This window comes from Sinocyclocheilus grahami, unplaced genomic scaffold (genome assembly GCF_001515645.1).
Source record: "Sinocyclocheilus grahami isolate Dianchi unplaced genomic scaffold, SAMN03320097.WGS_v1.1 scaffold444.1, whole genome shotgun sequence".
Taxonomy (NCBI): domain Eukaryota; kingdom Metazoa; phylum Chordata; class Actinopteri; order Cypriniformes; family Cyprinidae; genus Sinocyclocheilus; species Sinocyclocheilus grahami.
The window spans coordinates 1,058,563-1,070,994 of record NW_015505623.1 but is presented as its reverse complement, the minus strand read 5'-3'; the positions used below and the strand labels follow the sequence as shown (position 1 = coordinate 1,070,994).

The window sequence follows — 12,432 nt, the reverse complement described above, 5'->3', positions numbered from 1 at the left end:
CTTCTTTTCACAGTGGCCAGCAGCAGGCTGAGCTTCTTGCTTTGGCTTCCTGCTTCAGAGTCCAGTGAGGAGATGATCTTCGTCACTGAAGAAGAAAAATTGACGAAATGATGCTAAGAGCCGACTTATGTAGCTCCACCCCTTTTGGCGTGTTGAAGCACCATTGGTTCATGCAGCTACACAAACATGATCAAATCAGGCTTCAGTATAAACAGGAGTTTCCCCATAGCGTGTTAATGCAACAGGAGATACCATTCGAAAGGGAACTAGAACAAAGGAAACAGGAAAGTGATTAGAAACAAACTAAAAGTCCAAGACAATGAAACTAACAAAACATACTGTGACGCATGTCTGTGAAGCTCACATATAACTCTGTTCATTGTTACTGAGAGGTAATTGTAGCTCTCCTCAGGGAAGAACAAAGATTATAAGAAAAGAATCCTTATTTCTTATTTTAGAAGGTGTAAATTCAGAGGGATCTAATAAATCTTTAGTTATATGCTATTTATTGGAGAGTATAGTCATATTTTGGGCTGTATGCTTTATTTGAGGTCCATATTTTTATTGCAGATTTACAATGTGTAGATCAACTAGTTGCAGTAGTGCAATGTTACAGTACATCCACAAGATGAGGACAGATTCCTCTAATTCAACAGATGTTCAAAATAATGTTTCAACTAATGTGACTTTTTGGTCAGAAATGGAGGATGAGAACCTCTTTTCCCAGGGTATCAAAAGCCTAACATCTGTCCAACAGTGCAAGTTAAAAGTGCACAGACTTAGACTGACCTACTAACCAATGTAACAACTTTTTTCAAAAGGATAATTTTTATTACATCACTTACATGCAATACAGCAGGGATCCTCAAATCTGGCCCACGAGATCCCCTTTCCTGCAGAGTTTAGCTCTAACCCTAATCAAACACACCTGAGCATGCTAATCAATGTCTTCAGGATCATTAGAAAATCACAGGTAGCTGAGTTTGATCAGGGTTGGAGCTAAACTCTGCAGCGCATAGGCCCTCCAGGGCAAGATTTGAGGAACCCTGCAATACAGTATATATTATATTCAGTGATGGAAATGTCCAAAATTCACTGGGGGGACTCTAGCTTGGAAAGGGTCAGGGGTCATACAGTATATTAATGACCCCCAGTGTTTGATAAAAAAGGGGAGAATGAACTAATAAAAAAAAAAAAAGAGGAGCACCTTCTGTGACAAAAAAAATCAATGACAAAATGTAACCTTCACATTATGAGGTGAAATTTGACTCCTCAAAGTGATTTGCAGGGGCACCTTTGTAATGGCATTTTATTAAGTGTGTCATATTTTATGTTAAATTCATCCATTTATATTTAGAAACTTTTTTTTTAATTTTAACTTGAAAGTGAATCAGGAAGAATAATTTACAAATCAAATGAAATCAGTAGTATCAAGAAAATTAATCTTGGCACTACAGAGGTGGCACAGAAGATCACAAAAGCAGCATTTAGATATATTTACAAACTGTTTAACAAGGCGTAGGAGGTGGCATGAATGCAATTAAATTCAACAATGTTATAAGATTAATGTTTTGAATATAAAGTTTTAAATATAGAAATATTAAATTATTTAAATAATTGAAATTTTCAAATGAAAATAAAACTGCCAGTAGGTGGCAGCAAGTTTGTCACTGAATCATTTATTCAATCAATTCCTGAGCCCATGTTGTGATTTCCATTACAGTAGCATTCCTGTATGTGATGCAGTGCCGTCTAAGGGCCCGAAGATCATGGGCATCCAGTATGGTTTTCCGGCCTTGACCCTTACGCACCGAGATTGTTCCAGATTCTTTGGATGATATTATGCACTGTAGATGATGATAACTTCAAACTCTTTGCAATTTTTCTCTGAGAAACTCCTTTCTGATATTGCTCCACTATTTTTCGCCGCAGCATTGGGGGAATTGGTAATCCTCTGCCCATCTTGACTTCTGAGAGACACTGCCACTCTGAGAGGCTCTTTTTATACCCAATCATGTTGCCAATTGACCAAATAAGATGCAAATTGGTCCTCCAGCTGTTCCTTATATGTACATTTAACTTTTCCAGCCTCTTATTGCTACCTGTCCCAACGTTTTTGGAATGTGTAGCTCTCATGAAATCCAAAATGAGCCAATATGTGGCATGACATTTCAAAATGTCTCACTTTCAACATTTGATATGTTATCTATATTCTATTGTGAACAAAAATATAAGTTTATGAGATTTGTAAATATTCCATTCCTTTTTTACTCACAATGTGTACAGTGTCCCAACTTTTTTGGAATCGGTTACAGTAGCATTCCTGTATGTGATGCAGTGCCGTCTAAGGGCCCGAAGATCATGGGCATCCAGTATGGTTTTCCGGCCTTGACCCTTACGCACAGAGATTGTTCCAGATTCTCTGAATCTTTGGATGATATTATGCACTGTAGATGATGATAACTTCAAACTCTTTGCAATTTTTATTTTTCTCTGAGAAACTCCTTTCTGATATTGCTCCACTATTTTTGGCCGCAGCATTGGGGGAATTGGTGATCCTCTGCCCATCTTGACTTCTGAGAGAAACTGCCACTCTGAGAGGCTCTTTTTATACCCAATCATGTTGCCAATTGACCTAATAAGTTGCAAATTGGTCCTCCAGCTGTTCCTTATATGTACATTTAACTTTTCTGGCCTCTTATTGCTACCTGTCCCAACTTTTTTGGAATGTGTAGCTCTCATGAAATCCAAAATGAGCCAATATTTGGCATGACATTTCAAAATGTCTCACTTTCAACATTTGATATGTTATCTATATTCTATTGTGAATAAAATATAACTTTATGAGATTTGTAAATTATTCCATTCCTTTCTTACTCACAACTTGTACAGTGTCCCAACTTTTTTGAAATTGGGTTTGTATTAGCACATATTTTACTCTCAGTGTACTGTACAGACACCTGTATTAATTTCTTTCTTCTGCAGAAAACAAAAGAAGATTATTTTGAAGAATGATGGTAACCTCTCAAACTTTGCTGAGGATGGTACTCCCCTAGTTATGCTTGAAGACTTCAACATCCACCTAGATAAACCTCAGGCTGCAGACTTCCACACTCTGCGTGCCTCTTTTGATCTCAAGCGAGTGCTAACCATGGCTACTCACAAATCAGGCAACCAACTGGACCTTATTTACACACGACACTGCTCCACTGATCATGTGCTGGTTACTCCACTGCACACCTCGGATCACTTCTTCCTCACTCTTAACCTCAACATGGTTCCTGACACAACACATACCCCTACACATGTCAATACACTGCTCCACTAATCATGTGCTGGTTACTCCACTGCACACCTCGGATCACTTCTTCCTCACTCTTAACCTCAACATGGTTCCTGACACAACACATACCCCTACACATGTCAATTTTCGGTATAACCTATGCTCATTATCACCCTCCCGGCTATCTGCTATGGTTTCATCTTTGCTTCCTTCCCCTGAACAGTTATCATCTCTTGATGTTAACAGTGCTACTGATACTTTCTGCTCCACTCTTACGTCTTGTTTAGACACTGTCTGCCCCTTGTCTTCCAGGCCAGCTCGTACCACCTCTTCTGCCCCTTGGCTATCTGATGTTCTCCAGGTAGCCCATCTGAATTAGGACATTTAGGTTATCCATCTAATAGCCACTCTTAACCCAACTATTTTAGAGAACTACAGACCGGTTTCCCTTCTACCTTTCATTGCAAAAACACTTGAACGAGTTGTTCAACCAAGTCTCTGCCTTTCCCACACAGAACAACCTCCTGGACAGCAAGCAATCTGGCTTCAGAAGTGGACATTCGACCGAGACTGCCTTGCTTTCAGTTGTTGAAGCCCTAAGACTGGCAAGAGCGGCTTCCAAATCTTCTATGCTTATTTTGCTGGATCTGTCTGCTGCTTTTGATATGGTGAACCACCAGATTCTCCTGTCAACCCTATTGGAAATTGGCATCTCAGGAACCGCACGCCAGTGGTCTGAGTCTTAGCTCTCAGATATGTCCTTCAAGGTATCTTGGAGAGGTGAAGTGTCCAAGTCGCAACATCTAGCTATTGGGGGGCCTCAGGGCTCAGTTCTTGGACCACTTCTCTTCTCTGTCTACATGGCATCACTAGGCTCTGTCATTCAGCAACATGGCACTGCTATCACTGCTATGCGGATGACACTCAACTCTACCTCTCATTCCATCCTGATGATCCGACGATAGCTGCTCGCATCTCAGCATGTCTAACAGACATTTCTTGTTGGATGACGGACCATCACCTTCAACTCAACCTGGCTAAGACAGAACTGCTTGTGGTTTCAACAAACCCATCACTTTATCAAAATTTCACCATCCAGTTAGGCTCATCAACCATAACTCCTTCAAAAACAGCTAGAAACCTTGGAGTTGTGATTGATGATAAGCTGAATTTCTCAGACCACATTGCTAAAACTGCCCGGTCCTGCAGATTTGCTTTATACAACTTTAGGAAGATCAGGCCCTTTTTTTCAGAACATGCAACATAACTCCTTGTTCAAGCTCTTGGTCTATCCAGGCTGGACTATTGCAATGCTCTCTTGGCAGGTCTTCCAACCACTTCTATCAAACCTCTACAATTAATCCAAAATGCTGCTGCAAGATTAATCTTTAATGAGCCAAAAAGAACGCATGTCACACCTCTGTTCATCAATTTGCACTGGCTACCAGTAGCTGCTCCCTTTAAATTCAAGGTATTAATGTTTGCCTACAAAACCACCACTGGCTCTGCACCCATTTACCTAAATCCATTACTTCAGCGTTATATGCCCTCTAGAAGCTTGCATTCTGAAAGTGAACGGTGTATTATTGTGCCATCTCAAAGAGGCACAAAATCACTTTCACTGACTTTTTCATTAATTGTTCCCTCCTGGTGGAATGACCTGCCCAACTCAATCCGAGCAGCTGAGTCCTTAGCCATCTTCAAGAAACAACTAAAAACACATCTGTTCCACCTTTATTTGACCCTCTAACTCTAGCACTTTCTATTCTATTTTAATTCTACTTCATCTATATTTATCTTCTTCTTTTTAAAAAACAAAACAAAAAAACACTAGCTTTCAATTATTTTCTATTCTATCTACTTGTTTTTCTTTGTGTCTCTGTGTGTGTGTGTATAATATATATATATATATATATATATATAAAATGTAATGTAAATGTAACCAAACCGTTTTAGTTCCTATCAACTTCCATTGTTTTTTCTTCTTCTTCTTCTTCCATACATTGAAAGTCAATGGGAACCAAAACAGAAGAAAGAAAGTCAAACAGATTTGAAATGATATGAGGGTGCATAAACGATGAAAAAAATCTTTATTTTGGGTGACTATCCCATAATGTAGCAATAACATGCAGACCACAATGTGGTTTGATTTCAAATCAGTTTTAAGTCACTTCCTGTTTGTTGCTGCCGTGTGTTTTGAGTTTGAGCTCTGTCAAGTTAATTCTTTATTGTCTATTTTTTATCTTAAAATCAATTTTATACACCATTTTCGTTTCTATAACGTGTGAATATATCCCTGATCGTATTCTACAACAAAAATAATCAGAGTGCCCTGTTATTACTAGTTTTATTTTGATTTCCCGAGTCCGCTATTAGCATATAGCCTGTTAGCATCGCCAGCGGGATTGCCGCTAATCTCGATTACATTGCTAATACTCTATTCACACACATTACCATTGTTTTACTCACTGTTACTTGCTTTAATGGCGGATGTGTGTCTACCTTTGAGTGCAGGTGAGGACACGTTCGAGCTGCATTCGGTGCAGGTCGAGCTGGAGGCCGTGGAGAAGCAGGTCCGTGACCTGGTGGAGAGGCAGGCCCAGCTGAGATTGCGGAGAGCCGCGCTGGAAACATCCCGGGCTGATGCTCACAAGTCCGGGGTAAGTATACAGTGCGCTGCTAACTCTCCCACCACCTCTAACGTTACTCCGTGTTTCTCTGCACAGGCCCGGTGCACCCAGGACGCGATCTTGAACTGCTAGGTGGTTGTCCTGCATCTTCAATAAACAAGCTACAGGTATTCCAAAATGCAGCAGCTAGAGTCCTTACCAGGTCAAGAAAATATGATCATATTACCCCAATTTTAAAGTCTCTGCACTGGCTACCTATTAAGTTCCATATCAATTACAAAATATTATTACTTGCCTATAAGGCCCTTAATGGGTTAGCTCCTGCATACCTAACTAGTCTTCTACCACGCTACAATCCATCACACTCCCTAAGGTCGCAAAACACTGGACTTTTAGTAGTACCTAGGATAGCAAAGTCCACTAAAGGAGGTACAGCTTTTTCGCATTTGGCTCCCAAACTCTGGAATAGCCTTCCTGATAACGTTCGTGTCACGGGAACAAAAGGAGGATTCAATTGCGAATGTGAAATATAACAGTTTATTAGGAAAAGGTTCCAACCAGACCAAAGGCCAGAGTTAAACAAGGCATGTACATGATATAGTCATTCTTGGTAGCGCAGGGACGCAAATGGGCACCCGTGGATATCCCGAGAACATACGATCCTTGGGGGTGAATCCTGGAACCGAACTCCCATGGTACGAAGGACAGGAACAGAGAACTGAACACAGCAGGAACACCAAACGATCTGACAACACAGGACAGATAGCACAGGTGTTATATAGCTGAGCTGATGAGCTACAGCTGGCGCAGATCAACAATCAGCAGCAATCACCGACACACCCACTCACACACACATACACACAGAGCGAAAATGAGTCAGTGAACCCATGAACCGTGACAGTTCGGGGTTCAGACGCACTCTCTCTGTTTAAATCTAGATTAAAGACACATCTCTTTGGCCAAGCATTCAAATAATGCATCTCATAATCTTGTACTGCACTTATATCTGATCAAATGCACATTATTATTCTTTAGCTTGGGTTAAACAAATACATTTTGCTTGGTTGGAACAGCAGCTACACTAATTATGTCTCTATTTGTTTCTCTGTTTCTGCCACGGGATTGACATCCCGTCTGGATCCAGAACACCTGAGAAGAGATGATGCCAACCCCTCAGAGGACCTCAGATGATGCCAACCCTGAAACAACATACAGAACTACCAAATTTTGCTATAAGTTTGATTGCATCATATAATAATTGCTGTTAATAGTGTTCATCATCTGTTTGATTACGTCTTTAATTGATTTTTCCGTACATTTCTGCCATATGTACATTAACTGACAGTCACCAATGATAAGCTACCGCTAAATATTGTAGAAACTTAATTTGCTGTAGAGTTGCTTTGCAACGATTTGTATCGTGAAAAGCGCTATACAAATAAACTTGAATTTAATTTAATTAATAACCAAATGTACTAAAGTACAAATGGATAATTACTTAAATGTAATCAATTATGAAATCCAGATACCAATAATCAAATTAATCTCATTGAGTTATTTTTATCACAATCTCCCAAATGGAAATGCAAAAGAAAAGCCTAATATGAATTAGATAACCTTTATTTAAATGTATTGTGTACACCAGCTAATGCAGAATAGTCCACTACCATATTATTCTTACTTTTTGCAATATCTTTGCCAGAAATAGTAAGATCATTATGCTAGTATGCATTTCTGAAATCAGCAGCTCGCTAACTGTCTGTACGCATTTGTGCATAAAATCAGCGAACAGATTTTCCCACAGTACTTTTCTCACAAAATCATGATTTATCAATAATTTCACACACAAATTTATTGAAATAATGCAATTAATGAATTTTTCTGGTGGGACATGTTCATATCCACAAAAATGACCTTGAGATCAAAAGTAATTTTAAAAAGTGGCTCAGTTACTTCTGTAAAAAGTTTTAGCATCGTTCATTTGCATATGTCACTTGTTAAGCTATATGTTGTATAATGCAATAAATTCAGGCATTTTTAATTGTGACTTAAGTGTCCAAAAACTTTTCTATATCTTTTTCATCTTCTTGCTGTGTTCTAAAGTCATGCTGCTTATGCAAACTCTTTTCTTAGCTTCATGGATGCAATGCTGTTGGACATTACACAACCTTGGGTAAAAGAATAGAGCTTGATGTTTATGTATTATGAATATTAGGAATGCAAACTGGTTGTACTGTATTCTACAGATATATTCTTTAGAGACAAATGTCTGCTGTTTGAAAATCTTATTTATAATATATGTTGTACTGTGGTCAGAAAAGAGAGTCCTCAGACTGTGGAGGTCTTGCATAAACTACAGGAAGACCCCCGATGCAACCGACTACCCCTTAAATCTTTCCTTTCACTGCCATTTCAGAGAATCACCCAGCTTAAAATCCTAATGGAGGTGAGTGATGAGAAGCACTAGAACAATTAGCATGAGAATGTTCAGTTGTTTTTAAATGTTATGTCACTCAATATGTCAAACATTTCAATGAAATGTAGAATATCCAGGGTCAAAGTGTGAGGCCTCAGCATTAAGAGCTCTGACTGAGATTTCCAGGGTTTGAATGAATGCCAAGCTGCTCAACATTTTCTCAATGAGTGCTATTGTATAAAAATCGGTTTGCTGCATTATGTTGTATGATTTGTGCTGTCTTCACCTACAGCTTCTAGAAGCTTGCAATTGGCAGGTGGGCAAAATGAAACAGATGGAAGAAATAGTACAGATTGCTAACAAGATTGAGTTTGCGTGCAAGGTAGTTGCAGGTGGTCGCTGGGAAACTTTACATATATGTGATCACATGTCACCTTCACATTTTGTAATGTGTAACTTACTCTTTTCATCAATCTGTCTGTTTTTTTTTATTCTCTCTGTCTCTCGCAGGCTCTGCCTCTTGTGTCTTCCTCCCGCTGGCTTGTGAAGCAGGGAGATCTGTTCTGGTGCAAATCCAGGTGGATGCTGCACACGGGTAGTGGATGAGGAGATACCCCCTGACAATGTAAAGCGCTTTGAGTGCCTAGAAAAGCGCTATATAAATGTAATGAATTATTATTATTATTATTAAATCTCTTTGAAGGAAAACATGTTTGGCCAGAGAAAACTGTGTCCTGTACTTCTGTACCTCTTTAATGGTCTGCTACTGGTGGCCACTATAGAAAATGGTAGGAGAGCCAAATCAATTTTAGTCAAATGAGCAGATTTAAATGTTTACTTAGTGAGAAGTTTCTTCCATTTTCATTAGGTTTTAGTTTCTAAAGGTGGATAGTTCCTTCTAGGTATCTCCTGCACCTGTAGGCCCCTGACACAAGTCTCCCTTATCTAAAGCAACAGATAAAACTCTTTGTCTATCAGGTTTGCACTAATAACAAAATGTGTCTCAATACCGATAATTATGTTATGGTCAATAACTAACAAATGGCCAATATTTAAATTCTGAGCTGTTTTATTGTAATAAATGAATAAAATTAATTGTTTTAAATGCTACTAATTAATTTAACCATCAACCAGTTATGTTGTATAGTACAAAAAATTATATTTATTTTGAGATTGGCAAAAAATTTATGTTTTTAAGAGTGACTTTAATGAGCAATAAATGTGATGAGCATTACAATGTTATGTTAATTGGGGTGTGCACAATAAATATCCACTATTGACAGATACCAATATATAAAGAAACCTCTAACACTGGCCAATAACCAATATGGTACTGTTACATTGTGTTCAGGTTTTATTACTAAATCCTATTTTATAATTAGCCTTACTGGATGAATAGAAGAAAAAAAAATTGTTATGTATATATTTTATGGAAAAATACACTATACCATTCAAAATGTTTTTGAAAGAAGTCTCTTATGCTCACCAAGGCTACATTTATTTGATGAGAAAATACAGCAAAAAACAGTATTATTTTGAAATGATATTGCAATTTAAAATAACATTTTTCTTTTTTAATATATTTAAAATGTAATGTATTACTGTGGTGTCATGTTTTCAGTGTCACATGATCCTTCTAAAATCCCTCTAATATGCTGATTTGGTGCTCAAGAAACATTTTTTTTTTATCATCAATGTTGAAAACATTTGCCCTGCTTAATTTTATTTTATTTTTTTAAATCTGATCATTTTTTAGGATTCCACGCTGAATAGAAAGTTCAAACAGTTCAAGCCCAAAGCTTTGAACAGTGTAGATACAGCAGAAGGCCATTTTTGTCTGTATATTTTTGTCTGCCCATCCTGTCTTTTACGAATGAATGCAGGTTGGATCGGTTTGTAGTTCATGACTACGTGCAGCGCTCTCTGGCTGAAGTGACCGAGGGCAAAGATCTGGAAGAGGAGCTGGAGCGATGTGAGCTGAACCGGATATTTAGACTTGTCCTTTTGCATAATCACCGGAGCACCACATCTTAACTTCTGCTGCAAACAAATTCAGAGTCAGTACCTACAATGCGAAGAACTGTCAAACTGTCAGACACAACATGGTCTTGATGGAAAGATCAAAACAAATAATTATAAAACGGATAAAATACTATGATGTTTCCCTCGTTAAACATGTCTTCTTTTTTTCTTAGAGCTGAGAAGGACTCGTGGGTGGAGCTCCTGGGTGGCCAGAGAGATGGACAGGACACTGTGTATGAAGAGTGGGGTAAGAATGAATCATTAAATGCAATACCAGTTTTTAAGTGTGCTTGTTTGAGTCAGTTCAACGGAAACCAAAACAATTCTTGTAATAATGACATGATGTTTGTTTTTTTCTTACTCATCACTTTAATTGAACAATGGAATGGAAATGCAATGGAAAATGTTTTGGTTTTATTCTTTAACTCATCACTTAACTATCTGATAGCCTTTCCACTTAGTTATATAATATATTATAATAATCTTTTTCTTTGTATTATTATACAGTATATTACATACATTACACTGATTTGGGGCCAGGTAGATTATAAAAGCATGGGGTCTGTAATATTATATCTCTTAATATCACATTTATATGAATATACGTCGGATCATGTGTTTTACTTATATGTGTTATTTCAGAGATTCAGTGACAGTGTCTACAAAATATTTTAACTTTGGCAGTAATAAGTAATAATTGATATTATACAGTATACAATAGCTTGTGCAGCTACACATTGTCCACTAGGGGGCAAAAGTGTCAATGGCTTCAAGATTGTGTTTCCAAAAATGAGAGACATCTGTTCTTAATCAGAGCAAACAATTAACTGCAGTGTAGATGCTCTTTAGAATTCTAAAACATTTGTGAATAAAAAAAATAAATAAACATTTACATTTAGTCATTTAGCAGATGCTTTTATCCAAAGCGACTTACAAATGAGGACAATGGACGCAATCAAAATCAACAAAAGAGCAATGATATACAAGTGCTATAACAAGTCTCAGTTAGCTTAACGCAGTACACATAGCAAGGTGTTTTGAAATAATATAGTAAATAAAAAGAAAACAGATAGAATAGAAAAAGAATAGAGCAGCTAGTGTTAGAGTTTTTTTTTTGCTTTTGTTAATTGTATAATAAATGAAAAGAAAACAGATAGAATACAAAAAGATTAGAAAGCTAGAGTTTTTTTTCTTTTATTTCTTTTTTTTAAGAATAGAATTAGAATAGAGAGTGCTAGAGTTAGAGGGTCAAATAAAGATGGTATAGATGTGTTTTTAGCCGATTCTTGAAGATGGCTAAGGACTCAGCTGCTCGGATTGAGTTGGGCAGGTCATTCCACCAGGAGGGAACAGTTAATCTAAAAGTCCTTAAAAGTGATTTTGTGCCTCTTTGGGATGGCACAATCAAGCGATGTTCACTTGCAGAACGCAAGCTTCTAGAGGGCATATAATTCTGAAGTAATGAATTTAGGTAAAGGGGTGCAGAGCCAGTGGTGGTTTTGTAGGCAAACATCAATGCCTTGAATTTTATGTGAGCAGCTATTGGTATCCAGTGCAAATTGATAAACAGAGGTGTGACGTGCATTATTTTTGGCTCATTAAAAATTAATCTTGCTGCCGCGTTCTGGATTAATTGTAAAGGTTTGATAGAACTGGCTGGAAGACCTGCCAAGAGAGCATTGCAATAGTTCAGCCTGGACAAAACAAGAGCTTGAACAAGGAGTTGTGAAGCATGTTCCGAAAGAAAGGGCCTGATCTTCTTGATGTTGAATAAAGCAAATCTGCAGGACCGGACAGTTTTAGCAATGTGGTCTGAGAAAGTCATCTGATTATCAATCATAACTCCAATGTTTCTGGTTATTTTTGAAGGCGTTATGGTTGATGTGCCTAACTGGATGGTGAAATTGTGTTGAAACGATTGGTTTGCTGGAACCACAAGCAGTTCTGTCTTGGCAAGGTTGAGTTGAAGGTGATGGTCCTTCATCCAGCAAGAAATGTCTGTTAGACAAGCTGAGATGCGAGCAGCTATCGTCGGATCATCAGGATGGAATGAGAGGTAGAGTTGAGTGTCATCAGCATAG

The 12,432-nt window shown here is 37.9% G+C and overlaps 1 pseudogene; it reads left to right on the top strand.

Annotated features, from left to right (window-relative positions):
• The first annotated feature begins 8,054 nt into the window (after nt 1–8,054).
• Nucleotides 8,055–12,432, top strand: part of LOC107552252 (ephexin-1-like) — a 5,721-nt pseudogene continuing 1,343 nt past the window's right edge.